At 45.0% G+C, this 20,981-nt stretch overlaps 1 long non-coding RNA gene across 1 annotated transcript in view; it reads right to left on the bottom strand.

Moving 5' to 3' along the window:
- LOC141058091 (uncharacterized) overlaps positions 1-20,981 on the bottom strand; it is a 122,217-nt gene that overhangs the window by 80,221 nt on the left and 21,015 nt on the right. The window contains exon 2 of the long non-coding RNA XR_012222100.1: positions 10,988-11,104. This is a non-coding gene — a long non-coding RNA (uncharacterized lncRNA). The remainder of the gene's footprint in view (positions 1-10,987; positions 11,105-20,981) is intronic.

Below are 20,981 nucleotides of genomic sequence, written 5' to 3'. Positions count from 1 at the left end.
TACTCTGCTTTCTGATTTCCATTGGGATTGCTTATTTTGGACCGACTTAACACTCTGTTTGCCAGTGATTCTGACTTTCACTTTGGCTATATCTGATCACGCTGACCATGCTCCTGGTTTCTGACTTAGTAAAGTATTTACCCTCTCTGACTCTCCTCTGCTGGCTTGTTCCATCGGCTCCCAACTTATTCCTTGAAAGAGCCCAAGAGGAATTTGCCATCTAGAGTATTTTTACATTTATTTTCTAATTATTTATTATATCTGAATGCAAAATTAATGTCATAATTTAATAGACCCCCCAAGTTAAACCTCCAGGTGGAAATTCAATGAATTTTCATGAACCATTTGCAGATCAGAGGATTTGTAAAGTAAATAATCAAACATATTTTGTTTGTGTAAAAAATAAGTAGCAAAAACAAATGGAGAATTACATTGTTATCAGGTTGGCTAGAGCAACATGACATAAATGTGTCGTCAAGACTTTTACATGGATAGACTAATCGTTCCAGATAACATCCTTGTTTTTATGTATTGCACATCTACAGTCACAGTAGGTGCAGGCTTATTGACACATGAAGAATCACAGGCATTGGAGGCAAATTGTCACTCCTTTATACATGTTAGTAACCTGAAATCAGGCATGGGTCAAAGGTCTATTATTTTGTAAGTTAAACACACAGAAATCATTCCTGGAACAGATTGCAAAAGCCCCTTTACGTTTTAGCGCCAATTATACTTTAGTGAACTCCAATTAGCTAGACATACCAGTCAACATTTCAAGAAAAGAATTACATAAGACATTTATTTAACTAATATTCTTTAATGTTCATAAGACTCTGATATTTCTTTAGTAAGGTTATAAGAAAAAATATACATTGACAATTTGACGTTAAAACTCTTCATATCAAAGGGGTGTGTCCCTACAAAGTTTGGTGCAGCCAGCCCAATGAGGACAGTATCAAATAGTGGAGGGACACACACCTAACTAGTAATACACCGTTGTCGATTTAATCATAATTCTTAAAGGGAATCTGAAAGTAGAATCAACCCTCCTTAGACATCTATATCGGTATGTAGTTCATAGAATGTTGATTATATTGATACCTTATTGATATCTTGTGCCAGTCATTACACTGGCTACCTATTCGCTACAGGGTCCAGTATAAACTCATCTCTCTCACCCACAAAGCTCTCCACTGTTCTGCACCGCCTTATATCTCCTCTCTCATCTCTGTCTATCGCCCTACACGTGCCCTCCGTTCTACAAATGACCTAAGACTAACATCCCCCGTAATCCGAACCTCGCACCTCCGTCTCCAAGACTTCTCTCGTGCTGCTCCAGCTCTCTGGAATGCACTTCCCCAGACGATCAGACTGATACCTAGCCCTGACCTATTCAAGCGCGCTTTGAAAACCCATCTCTTCAAAGAAGCCTATCACATCAACTACTCAGCAAGCTAACTTTGCCCTGTTCCCTCCTTCCAAATATTATTCTGAATCTGCACCCTACTATTCATCTGTCTCCACACCCTTCATGCACATGATAACTGCACTTGATACTTGTCTATTGCGCTTAAACACACGGGCTGATGACCGGATCATGCAGCTTTATATGAAAATCCCTATTATAATTGCCAGACCTGAATTAACAAGCATTTCTCACCTACTGTGTCCCCCCATTTCCTTGTAGATTGTAAGCTTGCGAGCAGGGACCTCACTCCTAATGTCATTGTTTGAATTGTCTTAACTTGTATTGAATTTATTGTCTGTACATGTCCCCGCTTAATTGTAAAGTGCTGCGGAATATGTTGGCGCTATATAAATAAAAATTATTATTTATTTATTACCTTGATATGTTCAATCCGACGTCTTGTTCCAGAGAAATCCTTGTTTTTTTCTTATATGTAAATGAGCTGATATGATCTAAGGTCAGGACACTGATCTCGCCAAGAATCTGCGCACAAAAATGCAGCAGAGTGCGTTTGGCGCACGTCGACACAGAGCAAAAAGGGCGCATGCGCCGGCAAAACCATGCCAGCACACGGCCACCGTACCCAATGCTAAATATAGGGTACGCTGGTCACATGCAGCGTCATGCGCCCAGAGCAGGAGCTGACCGGAGGGGGCACGGCCTGGGCGGAGCTTGGCGGCGCGGCGCTGCGCTTGGTAACGCTAATGTGAAACTAGCCTTAGCTCTCTGTGCTATGTTAATTCTGATCTTTGTGCAGAGATGTATGTGATTATCAGACAAGAGGATCAGTCATTACTTGGTTCAAACTGGTAACACCCCCTTTTAAAATAATCTCTGAAAGCAGTTTCTTATGCAGATCAGTGATTGGCCCCTAGTACTGAACAGTATAGATGAGCAAACCTTTGAAGGTCCGATTCAGCTTGGATTGGCGAATGTCCCGATGTTTCCAAACATTTAGTTGAACATATCTGAACCCCATTGACTTCAATGGGAGGCAAAACCAAAGGCATATATGGGTCGCCCTCCCAGGGCTGTGGGGTACTCGGTACCGGGACAGTCTCTCAGAGGGGATTGTCACAGCAGCGGTGACCCGGTCCATGGCCCTGGGCGCCCATGTAAAAGAGGTTGAGTTGGGAATAAAGTTTATAAGTGATTCGTGACGCCACCTGTGGTGTTCGGCAAGGGATGTGTTAAGCCGACGCTGCAGACAGATCCTCTGGGACAGATGGTGTAGTGCATCAATGATGTTGTAGCCCTCCACAGGTAGGGCTGTTGGTCCCAGGGCAGTGTAGTGGAATGTTTAGGAAGAGGGTGCAGTGTTTGGCACAGAGATGTAGCAGTGCTGAGGATGTTGCAGAAAGGAGGCAAGGACACAAAAGGGTGCAGTTTCTTTACCTTTACTTGGCAAACGCAGTCCAGGGTCCAGATGGCACAGGAGCAGGCTAGCCTGGAAGCAACTCAGGGATCTCTCTATCAGATGGGTTGTGTAGTCTCCTTCCTAGAGCTGGCTTGAGGTACATCCAGTACTGTGTTACACTGAAGTTCCTCCTTCTTATCTTCTCTTAGCGCTACCTCGTATGGCAGACAGCTGTAGCCTTCTATCTCTCTTGGCTCACCCTTCGCTGTTGTGCCTCCGAGTCTTAGTGGGGAATAGAGCATTTACAGCTTCCTATTCCTCTGGTTTCTGTTGCAGGACCCTCAGTATCCATACAACCGTGGAGACCAGGCTCCAGATCATGCGCTATCACTGGGAGGGAGCTCTCTATCCTCAGCTCAACCTCCAGCTTCTCTCCACACGTCTACACTCTTTGCCCTCCTCACACTAACTCCTCCTTTTCCTTCCTGGCCCTCAGAGAGCACTCCTCCCCCAATTCTGGTTCAGAGCTCCCTCTGCTGGCCTGGAGTGGGAACTGTGTTGCATGACATGGTTAACTGCTAGAGAGACCCTTCATTGCCTCCAAGCCTGACATCACCCTCCCTGGAGGAAGGCAATGCCACTGTGGCGACCATACTCCTGGGCAGCATGGACAGGGCCTGGGACAAGACATGGACCAACATTTCTAGCTTAAACATTGATCAGTAACAGGTGGATGAGTGACAGGTATAGGCCTGGATCTCTGAGAGCCCTGCAAAATTCAGGCAACACACATGAACGAGACCCAACTTGGAGTCCAAACATTTCCAAAAATTAGGCGCAGACACCAGGAAAAGTGTAATCAATTGACCCACAGTAGAAATTTTATAATTGCACAACAGCAGTCAGTCATAGGCCATTTATGAGCCAGGATCTGGGCCAGCATTTACAGCCTTGAATATAAGTTCAAATTAAGAGGTGGTTGAAAGATTGGTGTAGGCCTGCTGTGCTGGGAGCCCTGATATCTCATGCAACAGCTCAAACTGCTTTTATGCTCAGCCACACTCAGATGTCACACAAGCATCAGTTTTGTAGACTAATATAGGTAGAAATATTTAAGGATAGCAACACAGGTAGTTAACTGATCAATTCAACCACAGTAGAAATTTGAAAATGACACAGAAGCAGTCAGCCAAGGGCCATGTATGAGGTATCAGGTTCTGGGCCAGCATTTAGAGCTTGCTTGGAGCCCTGATACCTCATGCAACAGTTCAAACAGTTTTTTATCCCAGCTACAATCAGGAAGCACAAATATCAGCTTGGTAGAGCACTAATGTTAGAAAAATGTAAGGACAGTAACAGGTAGTTGAATGAACAATTGACCCACAGTAGAACATTTATAATGGCACATAAGCAGTCAGGTATGGGTCATGTATGAGGTATCAGGGTCTGGGCCAGCATTTAGAGCTTTAAATTGAAGTTTCAATTAAGATGACATGGGTGAGGGGCAGTGTATGCCTTCTTTGCTGGGAGCCAGAACACCTCATGCAGCAGCTCAAACTGTTTTTTTCCCACCACACTCAGGTGTTACACACATCAGTTTCATAGACTACTATTGGTGGTTGACTGAAAATAAGTGCAGGCCTGCTGGTCAGGGAGCCCTACTGCTACAGGCAACACACATGAAGGAGACCCAACTTGAGTACAAACATTTTCAAAAATTAGAGGGACATCCCTTCCACTACAGGCAACCCACCAGATGGAGAACCGTCTTGGAGTCTCCACATTTAAAAAATTATTGCCACACACCACTAAAGAGGCATCAATTTCCTCAGAGTAGAAATAGTATAATTACGCAGCATTTTGACAACTTGTGTTACTGGATGGCCTACTCAACTCCCTTTCTTTGGCAGCCATGCAGCAGTAATATTGTTATTATTATTTATTGTTATAGCGCCCATTTATTCCATGGTGCTTTACATGTGAAAAGGACTTTACATAATATAAACAAGTACAATAATCTTAAACAATATAAGTCACCGATTGGTGCAGGAGGAGAATTGACCTTGCCCGTAATGGCTCAAAGTCTACAAGGGATGGGTGAGGATACAGTGGGTAGAGATGGACATGTAGCAGTATGGTGAAACGATGGTTACTGTATATTGTAGGCTTGTAGGAAGAGGTGGTTCATCAGGTTCCTTTTGAAGTTTTCCATGGTAGGCGAGAGTCTGATATGTTGAGATAGAGAGTTCCAGATTAGAAGTGATGCACAGGAGAAATCTTGTATGCGATTGTGGGAAGAAAAGAAAATAGGGGAGTACAGAAGGAGATCTGTCAGGATCGGAGGTTGTGTGCAGGTAAGTACCGGGAGACATGGTCAGAAATATATGGAGGAGACAGGCTGTGGATGGCTTTCTATGTGATGGTTAGGGTTTTGAACTGGAGTCGCTGGGTAAGAGGGAGCCAGTGAAGGTATTGACAGAGAGAAGAGGCCAGTGAATAGTGAGGGGATAGGTGGAGTAGTCCTGCAGCAGAGTTTAGGATAGATTTGAGGAGTGCGAGACTGTTAGGTGGAGACCACAAAGCCGAAGCTTGCATTAGTCCAGGCAGGAAATGATGAGTGCATGGACTAGGGTTTTTGTAGATTCTTGTATCAATAATGTAGAGAGCTGAAAAATATTTTTGAGTTGTAGTTGGCAGAAAGTAGAAACTTCATGGATATGTGTTTGAGGAAAGATCAGAGTCCAACGGTCACCCCTAGGCAGTGAGCTTGCGGGACGCCCACATCTACACCTTGTGTAGCGCCAGAAATACCATATGCTCCAGTGGATGGCAAGCGCTGCATCAAGTGACCTCTCCTCCACCTTAACATCACACACATTACAGGCCTCAGAGATGGCACCCCAATTACCGTTGTTTCCTCCAATTCACAACTCTGTAATCAGTCAATTGACTGTGGGGAACCACAGATGGGAGAATCTGCAGAGCTCTTCACACATTCTATTCCATGGGCATCAGAGGACTGCTCCAAAAATTCACAGACTCAAGAGGAGTAAAGCATTTGCACCGATGGCTAAATATTTTTTCACTTGGATCCAGGGCCAGACTAAGTAGGGTCCGAGTAGAATCCAGACCTTTGCCACCAGATGTTAACCCTCAGGGATGGATGTGATTCTGATGAGACTCAGATACCTGAGGCATACAAGAACTGTACTGTGCTGTCAGGGCAGGAAGAGGAGGAGGGTGACTCTCAGAGCGAGGAGTGGGAGAACAGAAAGGATGACAATGCAGTTGTAGATCCCACTTGGTGTGAGCTCAGAGGCATTCAGCTGAGTAGCTAAGCAGAGGAGGTGGCGTAGGAGGAAGACGACGAGGTTATGTTGTGGCTTCCCACACAGACACAGAGTGATGCAACCACGACAAACACTGCATCCTCAGCCTCAACTCTGGCTGTGTCCAGCAGTGGTCGCGTATCTGAAGTTCGCATGGGCGACAATCATTGCCTAGCCTGGACCTTTTTTAAGACCGAAAAGGATGACCCAACTCAGGTTATCTGCCAACTTTGCAAAACAAAGAGGCAAAAATTCCAATAATTTGACTACTACATGTATGAACCGTCACATGCGCAATCAACATGTGTTAGTCTGGGGATCTCACCGAGCTTAAAAGCAGTCTAGCCGGCCTGGCAACCACCGTCACCCCATTACCTGCATCTGGTGCTTCTTCCTCCTCTGTCACCGTGACAAGTGTTCTCACACAGGTTTCCATCCATAGAACCTCTACTTGTTTACTGCTATGGACCGCTACAGTTGGAGTAAATGTGAGAGCACATAAGCTGTTATGGAAGTGGACATGCCTGCTGTTTTTGATTGATCTCAGACACCGAGCACATCAAGTTTTTCGCAATCCACCATGACATCTCATCCTGCATCTTATTCACAGTCCAGCAGTTTGTTCTGTTCACCCTACTCCACCCTCTCTCAGCACAACAGCCAGACTTCGATCTCACAGTTGTGGTCACATAAAAGATTGTTTCCTCCTACACCAGCCAAAGCTAAGAGCTTGAACTTCATGATCTTCAATCTGTTGGCCACGGAAAAACTGCCTTTCCACCAGGTGTATTCATACGCTTTCCGAAAGCTGATCTCCGTTGCAGTTCCCCAGTCACCATTACGTCTGTAAGAGAGATTAGCCTGTGCTACACCAGCATGTTGCAATTTATGTCAGCCAGGGTGCATTTTACTACTGGATGAGTAAACATGGCCAGGGTCGTTACATCTCGATGACTTGGCACTGGGTGACTGGTGGCTAGGGGGAAGGGTCTGCTCCACAAGTCTTGAAATCACCAAGGCTTACAGGGTGTTGGGGATGGAGAACTAAACCACTACACACTAGAATATGGATAACTAAACTACAAGACAACAGGAGTTGGAGAACTAAACTACTAAACACCTAGGGTTAGAGAACTAAACCACTACACACCAAGAAATGGAGAACTAAACTAGACACCAAGGTATCACTAGACACCAAGTCTTGGAATCCCCAAGGCTTGCGGGACAAACCTCTGTATCTAACAGTTCCTCCACTGCTTCTGCCTCCTCCACCTCCTTTAGGGCCTCCACCTGGACCCTCAACATCTCCCTTAATGAGACATGAATTCCCACAGTGCAGAGAGAATCCCTCCCACCTCTATACTGTACAGTCAGGGCTCACTGCAATCAGGCAGTGTTTAAATTATTATGCCTTGGAGATCGCAGTCATATAGTTCAAGAGTTGTGTACAGCTTTCCAGGCTGAGTTGGAGCAATCCTACCAAAAAAATGTATTCAGACAATGTAAATATAATATAATAACTTTATTTATAATAAAAAAATCATGATTATCCAACAAATGATTAAAAACAAAATATAAAACAATATATGTAGGAGGGGGTCAGGATATGCTAGATGAATTGACAATAGAGGAAACCAATATAGCAGCAGTGTATATGGCAGAAGCAATTTCTGTGAGTCATTTTACACATTTTTTAGATCAACCCCTGCACCAGCAGAACAGAATGGCCTGAGCTCGCCTGTCACTCCTTGGAGGTTTTGTCATGCTCAGCAAACAGAGCTCTCTCAGAACATCTGTTCAGCGGTTCTGGTTGTGTCCTGATGGATAAGCGCATCCGGCTGTCTCCTGAAAGTGTAGACTGCTTAACTTTCATCCAGATGAAAAAGTCATGGCACTCCAATGACTTTTGCAATCCAGTCGCAGACTTGGGCAGACTAGGCGATGGTGTAGTTTTTAGTGTGCTGAGTTGATATCGCATTATTGCAGTCTGACACCTTTGTCATGGCTTCTGTACCTACTGCTGCTGATGTTCCTAACATTTTTTTGAAATGTTGAGACTCCAAGTTGGGTCTCCATCTGGTGGGTTGCTTGTAGTGGAAAGGTTATCAGAGCCCCATTATACTTTTTCCACTTGATACAGCACTTTCCATCCACTGGAAAACATGGTCTTTCTAGCCCTGATCTGTGTGGCTGCCAAAGAAAGAAACTTGAGTATCCCATCCAGTATCAGAAGTTGTCAGTTGTCTTTGGATAGGACAAGCCGTTGTTTTCTCAGTAGAGCTTTAAGTAACAATGCCACCTACCCCACATACACCCTGAACACCAAAAATCCAAAATAAAGAAAAAACTGAGAAGCGGTTTGGGCTTTATAATAAAATAGCAGGACAAAAGGTTGTGTATCAAATTACCTTTATTGAAACAATATAAGAGCAAATAGTGGCACAGAAGGTGCTCACAACAGGTAAATTACATATTAAATGAACAACAGCAATACAAGATTACTAAAGAGAAAGGTAATGGATTGTATCTGTATCCATAAAAATGTGGTAAAGTGCAAACAGTGCTAGGAGCAACCAAAGGAAAGCATATATATGTTTATCATGCAAATTTATATGCAGAGCCTGTTTGGCCTGAATTTGAATACACAGCACATTTGGCATAAGTTTGAAAAGTTTAAAGGGAATCTGTCACCCCATTTTTGGCTTATAAGATGCGGCCACAGCCATCAGGGGCTTATCTGTAGCATTCTGTAATGCTGTAGATAAGCCCCCGATGTGATCTCTCTCTCTCCAAAATCCGCACACCCAAACCGCAATGAAATCTACATCAATTCCGCTGGATAAAGTGTAGGAATCAGCAGGGAACACTGCGGTTTCTGCCAAGCGATGCGGATTTTTCTGCAGAAAAAATCCGCAGCGTGTGCACACACCCTTACACTGTCAAAATGGAGCAAAAACAACATGTCCGTTTTTTATATGGAGAGGGACATGTGACTTCGGCAGCTAATGACAGAAGCCCTTGTGTCTTGATGTTGTGGATGATTTCGGTGCTCTGATTGGCTGACGGAATCTCCACACATTAAGTTAATAAAAAAGAAATACAGTCCGCTGCTAATCTGACATCTCCCCACTCCCTCCCCTCAAACACGTCTTCCCCCATGCTCATTGTGCAGCACCACAATTCTATTATTATTAGCATTAGTGGAAACTTGATTTACCAAGCTTTGGCTGAATTTTGCCGATTTTGAGGAAAATTGCTCGGGATTCCAAATACGAATATGCAATGTTCATGCCGATTTTGATATTGGCAGAAGTTTTCCTAACAAGTTCGTTCATCTCTACTTAACATCTTATTTACATGTAAGAAAAATATAGATTTTTCTAGAATAAGACATTGGATCGCAAATATCAAGGCATCATTTCATTCAGCTTTCTGTGACCTACATTCTCCTATTGATGACTTAGGTAGGTTAAGGGCACAACACAAAGTTCTAAGAAGAAAATAACTAAATTAGTTTATATATAATGATAGTGATCTCTTTTTGGTTCTGAGGGGGCAACCAAAGTTTGCAAGGTTCAAATATTAGAAATCTTTTGTTTTACACCATAAGCAGGAGTATGGACAAATTTTCTCCTCAACATGGAGAAACAGGCATCTGGATTTTTGTTTTCCTTTAGATCAACAACTTAGTATAATAGATTGACCTTGATAGGCTGGGGTCTTTTTGAACATTAATAATGATATACTTATGTTTACTTTGCCTACCTAATTTTATGCATCTAAAAAGGCAAACTTTTTATTTGACCTTGTGTTTTTCTGTCCCCCCAGCCCATTTGCACATTTGTACAGCTCTGCATTGTATTTTACATTCTGTGTTTAAAATAAAACTAACAGAACTGCCCGAATTGTTTACTATGAGATTGTTCAAGTGTCCAGAAAATAAAATGTTACTCCAGACAGATTTACAGTGCCTTGTGAAAGTATTCAGCCCCCTGGAACTTTTCAGCCTTTCCCCACATATCATGCTTCAAACATAAAGATACCAAATGTAATTTTTTGGTGAAGAATCAACAAGTGGAACACAATTGTGAAGTTGAACGAAATTTATTGGTTATTTTAAATTTTTATGAAAATTAAAAAACTGAAAAGTGGGGCGTGCAATATTATATGGCCCCTTTACTTTCAGTGCAGCAAACTCACTCCAGAAGTTCATTGTGTATCTCTGAATGATCCAATGTTCTCCTAAATGACTAATGATGATAAATATAATCCACCTGTGTGTAATCAAGTGTCCGAATAAATGAACCAGCTCTGTGATAATCTCAGGGTTCTGTTTGATGCACAGAGAACATCATGAAGACCAAGGAACACAACAGCCACATACTAATGTGCCACAAACAGGAAGTTGATATCACCCTCCATTCCCATTTTATTTAGATGTATCCATATAAATGGCCCACCCAGTACTGAGCTTACATCAGAATTGAAAATCGACACATGCGCAGTAGAGCAGAGACCAGCTCAGCCCTTGAAACAGACAATACTTATTATGCTTCATTTCAGAAAGGGTGAAGAGGATCAGGTGGTCACTGATACTTTGTGTAAGTATCCCAACATGCACTGGTATTAAAGTGCATTACAAAAAATATTAGATTATGATATTAAATAAAAGTGTTGGACCAACCCTTTTATAGCCTGTTTAAACAAACAGATCACTATAAATGACAGACGATCAGTATTGGTTTACCGATTGGTTGTCGTTTTGCGCAAATGGTCACTCCGTGTAATTATGCCCTCATGCAGAATAAATAATCACATCCAGTAACTCACCGCTGAAGTCTCGTCTGATTTCAAGCTTTTGGTCGTATTCATCTTTTCAAACCTTCATGTCAACGTCCTAATGCTGTGACTTGGTCATTGCAGTTTGCTGCAGTAATCACTGTGCCCCTGAAAATAAAAAAGGATAAAAGCATTAATGGGACCGGAAGATGCCGGGCGCGTGGTGAGAGGAGGGAAAGAGTCCGGGGGCCGTCGGAAGGTGAGTATATCACTATTTTTTATTTTAATTCTATTTTTTACAGGTTTATGGTACCCAGGGCCTGGACGAGAGTCTCCTCTCCTCTGGACCCTGGGTACTGTCCGTACATTGAGCGCTGCGCCGGTCATCTCAGGGCTGCGTTGCCGCTGACCTCCATGCGGCAGGAGATGACCCGCAGTAACCGTCGGGAGATCAGCGGCTAGCGCCGCAGATCTCCCGACGGTAGCGGTGGCATGTGTCATTCGAATTCCGTGCCAACTCACGGCTGGACAGCACCTGTCGCTGATTGGTTGCACCCGGCCGGCCGCGACCAATCAGCAACACGGGATTTCCGCTACAGACAGACAGAATTAGACGATTATACAGTAGATGCACACACCATAATATATATAATTACTTATGCAACCCACCATTACAAATGTGAATTGTAAATCCATCACTGTGCCCCCTCACTAACTACAGTATATATAGCCACTTTTTAACACACTCAATAAATATATAAATGAATTAGGTCCCGTACTCGTTCTTCCAACTTATTACCAGCCACACTTCTGCATCCTCAATGCCCTTCCACCCCAATTCAATATGTCATGTCCTCTCTATTTTTTCTCTCTCACCTCCACTCTTACCTATTCATTATCAATTGTTCTCCCTCACTCCCCCACAATCAATTCATCATTTGCCCTACTCCACCTTCAATTCATCATCAATTATTCTCCCCCACCCTTTACCATCAATACATTACCATTTGCTCTCCCATTCCCCACTCTCAATTCTTCATCATTTGCTCTCCTCCAACCTCAATTCATCATCATTTGCACTCCCCCCACCCAGACCCTCAATTCACATTTGTTCTCTGCTGCCCCCACCCTCAATTCATCATCATTTACTCTCCCCCACCATCAATTCACCATTATTTACTCTCCTCACCCTCAATTCATCTTCATTTGCTCTCCCCCACCCTCAATGTACCATTATTTACTCTCCCCCACCCTCAATTCATCATCATCATTTACTTTCCCACACCCTGAATTTATCATTTGCAATCTCATTCATGATTTGCTTTTCCCCACCGTCCATCCTCAATTCATCATTATTTACTGTCCCCCACCCTCAATTTATTTGCACTTTCTGTATCCCATCCACCACCATAATTTCATCAGCATTTGCTCTTCCCCATCCAATACCCTCAATTCATCATCATTTACTGTCCTATATCCCCCATCCCTCATGTGCAGCACCAAGGAATCAATGGAGCTATATAAATAAATAATAATAATAATAATAATAATGATGTATCAAGTGAATCATTCAACATGTGTCATGTGATATATCGGGTGTTGGGTGGGGGGTGCTAAGCCTTCTCTAAACTGTCCAGGGCTTAATCCGCCCCTGCACATTGGTATTAATGGGTTGAATCAGATTCATGATTCCATTCACGATTAGAATTATGCTTCAAAAATTCAAAGTTAATGATATGGCTTTCAGCTATTAAACACACTTTTCAGTTTTGTGCATCATTTAATTCCTTGTGGTTGAAGAACAGTTTTATTTTACTGCCAAGAACATTATGTGACATATTCAAGAAGATAACATTGGTATTCTAAGTAAGTGTCTGCAGAAAATGACGGGGGCATAATCATCTTGCAAGTGAAACTTCCAGTATATATTTAGCCATTATTTTACTGCGCACTTTACAGCTATAAAGAAGCCAAAAAAAAAAATCAGTCAAAAGCCTCATTCAGATGTCTGTGCAACATTGCCCATGTACGGACCAAGATGCACAGAATGGGTATGAGTCTCCTGACCCGAACGTCACATCATAGGAATATATGAGGCTGTCAAATCAGAGGCGTAGCTAGGGCTTTGGTTTGGGGGGGGGGGGCAAACTTCTGAGTGGGCTCCTAACCAGGTAACCTTGATTATAACTGGATGACGCACCCTAATAGTGGAGGACAACCTCAGCAGATGACCATATGATCAGTGGTAGATACCAGTCCTACAGAACATATAAGAGATCACAGCACAGATGGAGATAGTGACTTACAGCTGACGTTTTTTCTGATGGAATAGTTCACTTTTCACGCCTTTTCCATCTGGCCCAGACTGACATGACAACTTCTTCAGCCAGGACTAGGCTACAGAGAATACAGCAAAGACACATTTCACACCTCACATTTTCAGCGCTGTCTGAAACGGGACTATTCCCAACCTACACAAACTCCTCATCCTGCTGATACCCCAATGCTGAGCCGCTGCTGCCGTATGTTTCGCTATTACTTCACCTACTGTGTGGTTCTGCGTGACCTCTAAATTCTAAAGCAACTCTCTAGAAAATAGTAATGCTGGGTGCAAGGCCCTAGAAAACAGTGCCCACATTTTGTCCCCTAAAAAGTAATATTGCCCTGTGTTTGCCCCTTTGACAATTGTAGGGAAGTGGACTGGCTCAGGGATAGGAAGCAAAGGGTGGTTATTAATGGAGAACCCTCAGACTGGGTCACGGTTAGCAGTGGGGTACTACAGCGGTCAGTATTGGGCCCGCTTCTTTTTAATATATTTATTAATGACCTTGTAGGGGGCATAGAGAGTAGAATTTCAATATTTGTAGATGACACTAAACTCTGCAGGGTAATCAGTACAGAGGATGACAATTTTATGCTACAGGAGGATTTATGTAAACTAGAGGCTGATAAATGGCAAATGAGCTTTAATGGGGATAAATGTAAGGTCATGCACTTGGGTAGAACAAACAAGATGTATAATTATGTGCTTAATTGTAAAACACTGGGCAAAACTGTCACTGAAAAAGACCTGGGTGTATGGGTGGACGACAAACTCACATTTAGTGACCAGTGTCAGGCAGCTGCTGCAAAGGCAAATAAAATAATGGGATGCATTAAAAGAGGCATAGATGCTCATGAGGAGAACATAATTTTACCTCTATATAAGTCACTAGTGCGACCACACTTAGAATACTGTGTACAGTTTTGGTCTCCGGTGTATAAGAAAGACATAGCTGAACTGGAGAGGGTGCAGAGAAGAGTGACCAAGGTTATTAGGGAACTGGGGGGTTTGCAATACCAAGACAGGTTATTACACCTGTGGTTATTTAGTTTGGAAAATCGAAGGCTTAGGGGTGATCTTATTACAATGTATAAATACTGTATATGCAGAAACAGTACAAAGACCTTTCTAATGATCTTTTTACTCTTAGACCTGTGACGGGGACAAGGGCCATCCTCTATGTCTGGAGGGAAGAAGGTTTAAGCATAATCGCAGATGTGGATTCTTTACTGTAAGAGCAGTGAGACTATGGAACTCTCTGCCATATGATGTTGTAATGAGTGATTCCCTACTAAAATTTAAGAAGGGACTGGATGCCTTTTTTGAAAATATAATATTACAAGGTATATACACTTGTTTCCTTGATATTGCGTTGATCCAGGGAGCTAGTGTGATTGCCGTATGTTGAGTCTGGAAGGAATTTTTTTCCCCAATGTGAAGCTTACTGTTTGCCACATTGTTTTTTTTTGCCTTCCTCTGAATCAACATGTTAGGGCAAGTTAGGATAGGATATGGGTTAAACTAGATGGACTTAAAGTCTTCCTTCAGTCTTAATAACTATGTTGCTATGTTGACTGACCTATGGACCTGTCTGAAGCAGGAAAGTGAATGTAAGATGTGCAGTAAATATACTTGGAGTGAATTTGTATGTACATGTGGAGAGACAGCTAGAAATAGTGAAAGATGGTGAAGTACTGGGTTTGGGCCACTAGAGGGAGACAGAAGAAGGCAGGGAAAGGACTTAACAGCAGCTAATGCTAAATAAACTGCAGAGTCATGGAAAGAGAAGGTGCAAGGTACTCAGGCCTGTGTGTACGGAAGCTGTCGTGTTGCTGTGGTCGTCGGGAGGACGGCCAATAAAGAGGACCTGTTGAACGTACACCGGTTACTGTCTCCAATCTGTTCGTGGTGAAAAAGGGACCACCCCCCAGTCGGCACACGTACCTACAATTGGCGTAGTCGGCAGGATCATCACTGCCTAATCCACCAATGCCAGCGATGAGACCTCACAGAAGATTAAAAGGACCTGGGCTGGGCAGGTTGAAGACTGTGCCTGGAGTGGATTACAAATTGGGACTGTGCTTGGAAATTGTTGGATCGGACTAAAAGGAACCCTGAAAGTGACTTTGGCGAACCGGCGAAATGGCCGCTGTCGAAATGGAGGACTACAGTGCCAAAAGAGACTGCCGAGGTGAGCTATGCCGAGCCCGCTCCATGGGGGGAACAGTTGCCAGAGCAGCTAGCACTCACCCTTCCTGAAGATCCACAGCAGATAGAGTCCCCGACAGCCGGACCCGCGGAGCTGGAGCCGGAGGAGCGCTCGCCTGCAGCTCAGGCTGTGTCTGGAACTGTTGCCGACCCTCCCTGCGGAACCATCGGGCCTGGAGGCTGGTCCTGCCGGACGGCGGGAAGAAGAACAGCAGCGGATACCAGACAACAGGACCGGAAGCAGTGGAGGAGCGGCGGGGACCAGCGACATCTCGGACACGCCGGCAGCTCGGATGCACCACTAACTGGAGGAACTGCGGGGCAGCCTGAAGGGAGCCGTGGTGCCGGGGAAGGTGAGCATTGCCCTGGCCCAGCTGGCAGCACCACAGGCAGTTCTCACTTCCATCAAGGCCCGTGGCCGCTCCGGCCCTGCTCCAGATCGCGGCTACAGCCAGGTCACCGGGCTCCGTGGCCTATGCGGGGCCGCCTGATGTTTGCGCCATCAGGCCCCAGGTTCCCCACTCCACTTCCCACCGGCCAGCGTCCCCAGCCCCCCACCTGCCGCCGGATCTGCAGGAGCTGATGGCCGGATGGAGAGGAGCCACAACATCGACGGAGAGGAGCGTGCCTCTGCCGTGACTGGTGGTGGACCGCTGGGCCCCGTCCTGTCCCTCGGTGGGAATGTGAGGCCTGGATCCTTGTCGTTGGCTGCCCGCACTCCCACTGGGCATCCCCTGGGGCCGCTGGGCCCTCCAGAGAAGGTGTCGATCCACGTACAGGGGCGGCTGAGGACTCCTCTGCCCCTGAGACTTTTCCGGCATTTGGAGATGCTGCGGCGGCAGCGTTTTCATCGACCCGTGCAATGGACTGGTTCCCAAGTGAAGATACGGTGCAGTATGCGCTCCGCGGAACCATCCTTGGCCCCTTCTTCCCCTTTTAATGCATCTCGCAGGAGGGAGATGGACTCCTGGGTCTTGGGCGATAAGAACACTCGGGGCCCAGGAACAGTCAAGACATCCCGGGGGCTCCACGGCTGTGGAGTTCCTTGCTGTTGGCAGAACATCGGCTGTTATGAGTGGGTCACCGAGGAGGAGAGCTAGACCAAGCAAGCCACAGAAAACCAGAGAGGTTGGTAACTAAGCGGATTGCAAACCTCTGATCCTATCCACACAATTAGCAGTAGCCATGGAGCGTGCCTACGATGATCCTAGACGCCTCTGCACAGCCGGAGAACTAACTAAGCCTAAAGCAAGAAAGGGGAAATCTAAATTGCCCCAGAGCAGACCCCAAAGGAATAGATAGCCCCCAAACATATATTGTCGGTGACACAAGATGAAAACACAAACGCAGGCAGGAAAATAGACTGAGCAAACGATGGGGCCCACACTGACTAGACAGGACAGGAAAGGAAAGACACTGTCTGCAATCACGCAAAAAACCCTGCAAAAAAGTCCAACACGTCTGATAGAAAAATACTAAAGTCGCACGACTTCGCCCACTATATCAGCACTCTGGTATATTCTGAAAGCAGAGCAAAAAGAGGCCAATCTAATAAGGGACAAAAACAAACTGGCACAAGCAGTAACATATGGATGGTGATTTAGCACAGCCCCAGCTGGAGCTGGCTGACCCACACAAAACTGAAATAGACTTAACCAGATCAAATGTGAACAATAGCAAAAGAACACTTACCTGAGCATGCAGGGACTGAGCTGGAAACTAAGACCTAAGGAAGCAGTAAAATCACCAGCAGGGATAGAGGGAGTCGGCTGTCTTAAATCCAGTCAAACCCCTGATCTCCAATCATCGTCCTCATTATCAGGTGGCAAGCCTCTTAATCAGATCAGCTTCATTACCTCCAGTAACCAGAGGGAGCCCAGAAAGAGAACTCGCAACCCCTCTGTCAATTTGACCAGCTCCACTACCTTCAGTAGTAACCAGAGGTAGGCCAGAAAGCGAATTCACAACAATCGGCCATCAGGAGATGGCCCGGAGCACCGCTGAATACGGACTACCGGGACTGCTGTGCGCTGTTGTGCAGCATGGGGGATTGTTCCGTGTCTCCTTGGGGTAAGAGACCCCATCTCCTGGCAAAGCAGGGATGCGTGGGGGTGCTTCCCACAAAGGAAGTGGGTGCACCACTGTTTAAAAAGCTGCTGATAGATGTTTGAAACGTTGCATAATGATGCTGATTGTTACAGATGTAGATATGAAGGGGAATATGCCGCGGAGATAGTTGACATATATGTTGAAGAAAAAGTGAATAGATAACATAACTAGTGAGTAATTTAAATGTAGTATATTAGGATGATAATTAATGTAGAATGTTGCAGAGAATAGGGTAAATGTTGTACACATCAAAAGTAGTGTATGTTGAAACTATGTATAGTATGTATAATCAGTTTAAAAATGTTACACGAGAATGATTCAACAGGTCCACAGTTTGAAACTAAAGAAAATGCTTGCCATGACAGATTATACTTGAAGGTACAAGATGGTTTATAGAATTGGAACAAACAGCAGTCCATAGATCAGGTTCTAAGTAGCACAAACATCCCAAAATGAAAGAGGGGAGCACACGGTGACCTGGTAGGCCAGAGCCTTGGTCGTTCTGCCCCAGATTTGGAAACGGTTCTGAAAGTGAGAAAAGTGGGGGAGAGCACCCGTTGAAAAGTCTGGGTGGTCCTACTCCAACGAAAGGGAATTGTCATTGAGGCATACGTGCCGGCGAGTAGCCGTAATCTACTCGGAGCATGATTGCTCTCGGCTCTGTTCAGCATCCCGTGTAGAGCTAGGAGGCTCATGGCTCTGCTCAACAGCTGGTCAGACGGACAAAAGAAAGTGGGGAAGTACAAAAAGGAAAAACAAAGGGGACGAGATTGTCAGGGACGACAATGGTAAAAGGAAGGGGGTATGTAGGGAAGTGGACTGGCTTATGGACCAGTCTGAAGCAGGAAAGTGAATGTAAGATGTGCAGTAAATATACTTGGAGTGAATTTGTATGTACATGTGGGGAGACAGCTAGAAATAGTGAAAGATGGCGAAGTACTGGGTTTTGGCCACTAGACGGAGACAGAAGAAGGCAGGGAAAGGAATTAACAGCAGCTAATGCTAAAGAAACCGCAGTGTCATGGTGGGCGTAGTTACAGGGACTCAAGAGGGAATTCCCAGGGAGGGGAATAAAAAGGGAGAGAGAGTTCCAGAAAGAAGCCAGTCCAGGAGGAGGAGTTCAGCGGAGGGGAAGTCTGAAGGAGAATGAGACTGAAAAAGGAAGTGCTCCAGAAGGGACTTAAAGGAGAGACAGTCAGGGGGGTGGCCCTGACAGGCTAGCCGCAGAACAGAGGAAGCCCGGGGGTACCAGACGGATGGCGAAGCGCTGTGGTGGTAGGCCTAGGGCAGCCACAGTGATCGAACTATGAGGGACGTCAATTTAGGAAAGAGAAGGTGCAAGGTACCCGGGCCTGTGTGTACGGAAGCTGTCATGTTGCTGTCAAGTCGCTGTGGTCATCGGGAGGACGGCCAATAAAGAGGACCTGTTGAACGTACACCAGTTTCTGTCTCCAATCTGTTTGCGGCGAAAAAGGGACCACCCCCCAGTCAGCACACGTACCTACACAGTCACAGTAACCTGAGTTCCCCTATAACAAATAGTGCCCACTTTAGATTTAATATTGTCCCGAGCCTCCCCCTGTACAGCTCCCCTATGCACAGTATGATGCTCTCTTATACACAGTATAATGCCCCATCACTGTATATATACTGACCCCTTAATATCCTCCAAACTATTTAATGGCTCCAACACTATATGATGGCCCCATCAGTATAATCCCCACACTGTACGATGGGCCCCTAGATAGCCTCCATATAGCATAATACACCAGATAGTTCTCAATATAGTATAATGTACTCCCCATAGGCCTCCACATAGTATAATGCACTCCCCATAGGTTTCCATATTGTATAATGCACTCCCCATAGGTCCACCGTCTCCATATAGTATAATGCACTCCCAATAGGCAGACTCTATGTCGCATAATGCACTTCCCCATAGGCCTCCGTTTAGTATAATGCACTCCCCATAGGTAGACACTATATTGTATAATACATTTCCCATAGGCAGACTTTATATAAAGCATCCATGCAGCACAGACCTGTGCCCAAGCATCACCACCATCGCCTTCACCGCTGGCAGAGACTGTGAGGAGAGACGTGCAGTGTGCCCTTCAGTCATCAGGAAAGGAGGTGCCAGACGATCCGGGCCTGTGAGTACCATGCGCGTGCCGCCCAAGAGAGACCGGGTGCCGGACCATTACTTGTGTCCTGATTCCCCAGTGTACATCTGCCGGACCACGGTGGATGCAGACAGCGTACGGACCCACACTCTCCCAGCTACATCAGTATATGGACTATGGGCAGTGGAAGGTACCGGAGACCAAACATGGCTGCCAGCTGACAGATCCGCATTATCTTCAGGACCCCCACCAGACAAGGACTACACTGGCCATTGTGGTCATCATCTCCTGCTCTGTGATTCATCCCAACCTGGGGAAGATCTGACAGGATAAGTGACCCAACAAGAACTGTGATACCCTTTCTGCTGTTCTTTAACTCGGCATATTGTTTATCCTTTGAACTGTTTACACCCCTGCTAATAATAATAATTTTTATTTATATAGCGCCAACATATTCCGCAGCACTTTACAATTAAGCGGGGACATGTACAGACAATAAATTCAATACAAGTTAAGACAATTCAAACAGTGACATTAGGAGTGAGGTCCCTGCTCGCAAGCTTACAATCTACAAGGAAATGGGGGGACACAGTAGGTGAGAAGTGCTTGTTAAATCAGGTCTGGCAATTATAATAAATAGGGATTTTCATATAAAGCTGCATGATCCGGTCATCAGCCAGTGTGTTTAAGTGCAATAGACAAGTATCAAGTGCAGTTATCGTTTTTTTTTCCATTTTATTTGCATATTATGGTGGAAAATAAGTATTTGGTCAGAAACAAGCAATCAAGATTTCTGGCTCTCACAGACCTGTAACTTCTTCTTTAAGAGTCTCCTCTTTCCTCCACTCATTACCTGTAGTAATGGCACCTGTTTAAACTTGTTATCAGTATAAAAAGACACCTGTGCACACCCTCAAACAGTCTGACTCCAAACTCCACTATGGTGAAGACCAAAGAGCTATCAAAGGACACCAGAAACAAAATTGTAACCCTGCACCAGGCTGGGAAGACTGAATCTGCAATAGCCAACCAGCTTGGAGTGAAGAAATCAACTGGGAGCAATAATTAGAAAATGGAAGACATACAAGACCACTGATAATCTCCCTCGATCTGGTGCTCCACGCAAAATCCCACCCCGTGGGGTCAGAATGATCACAAGAACGGTGAGCAAAAATCCCAGAACCACGCGGGGGGACCTAGTGAATGAACTGCAGAGAGCTGGGACCAATGTAACAAGGCCTACCATAAGTAACACACTACGCCACCATGGACTCAGATCCTG

This window comes from Dendrobates tinctorius, unplaced genomic scaffold, assembly GCF_039654945.1.
Source record: "Dendrobates tinctorius isolate UK_male_01 unplaced genomic scaffold, ASM3965494v1 ptg000209l, whole genome shotgun sequence".
Taxonomy (NCBI): Eukaryota; Metazoa; Chordata; class Amphibia; order Anura; family Dendrobatidae; genus Dendrobates; species Dendrobates tinctorius.
This window is presented reverse-complemented; position numbering and strand designations above follow the sequence as displayed.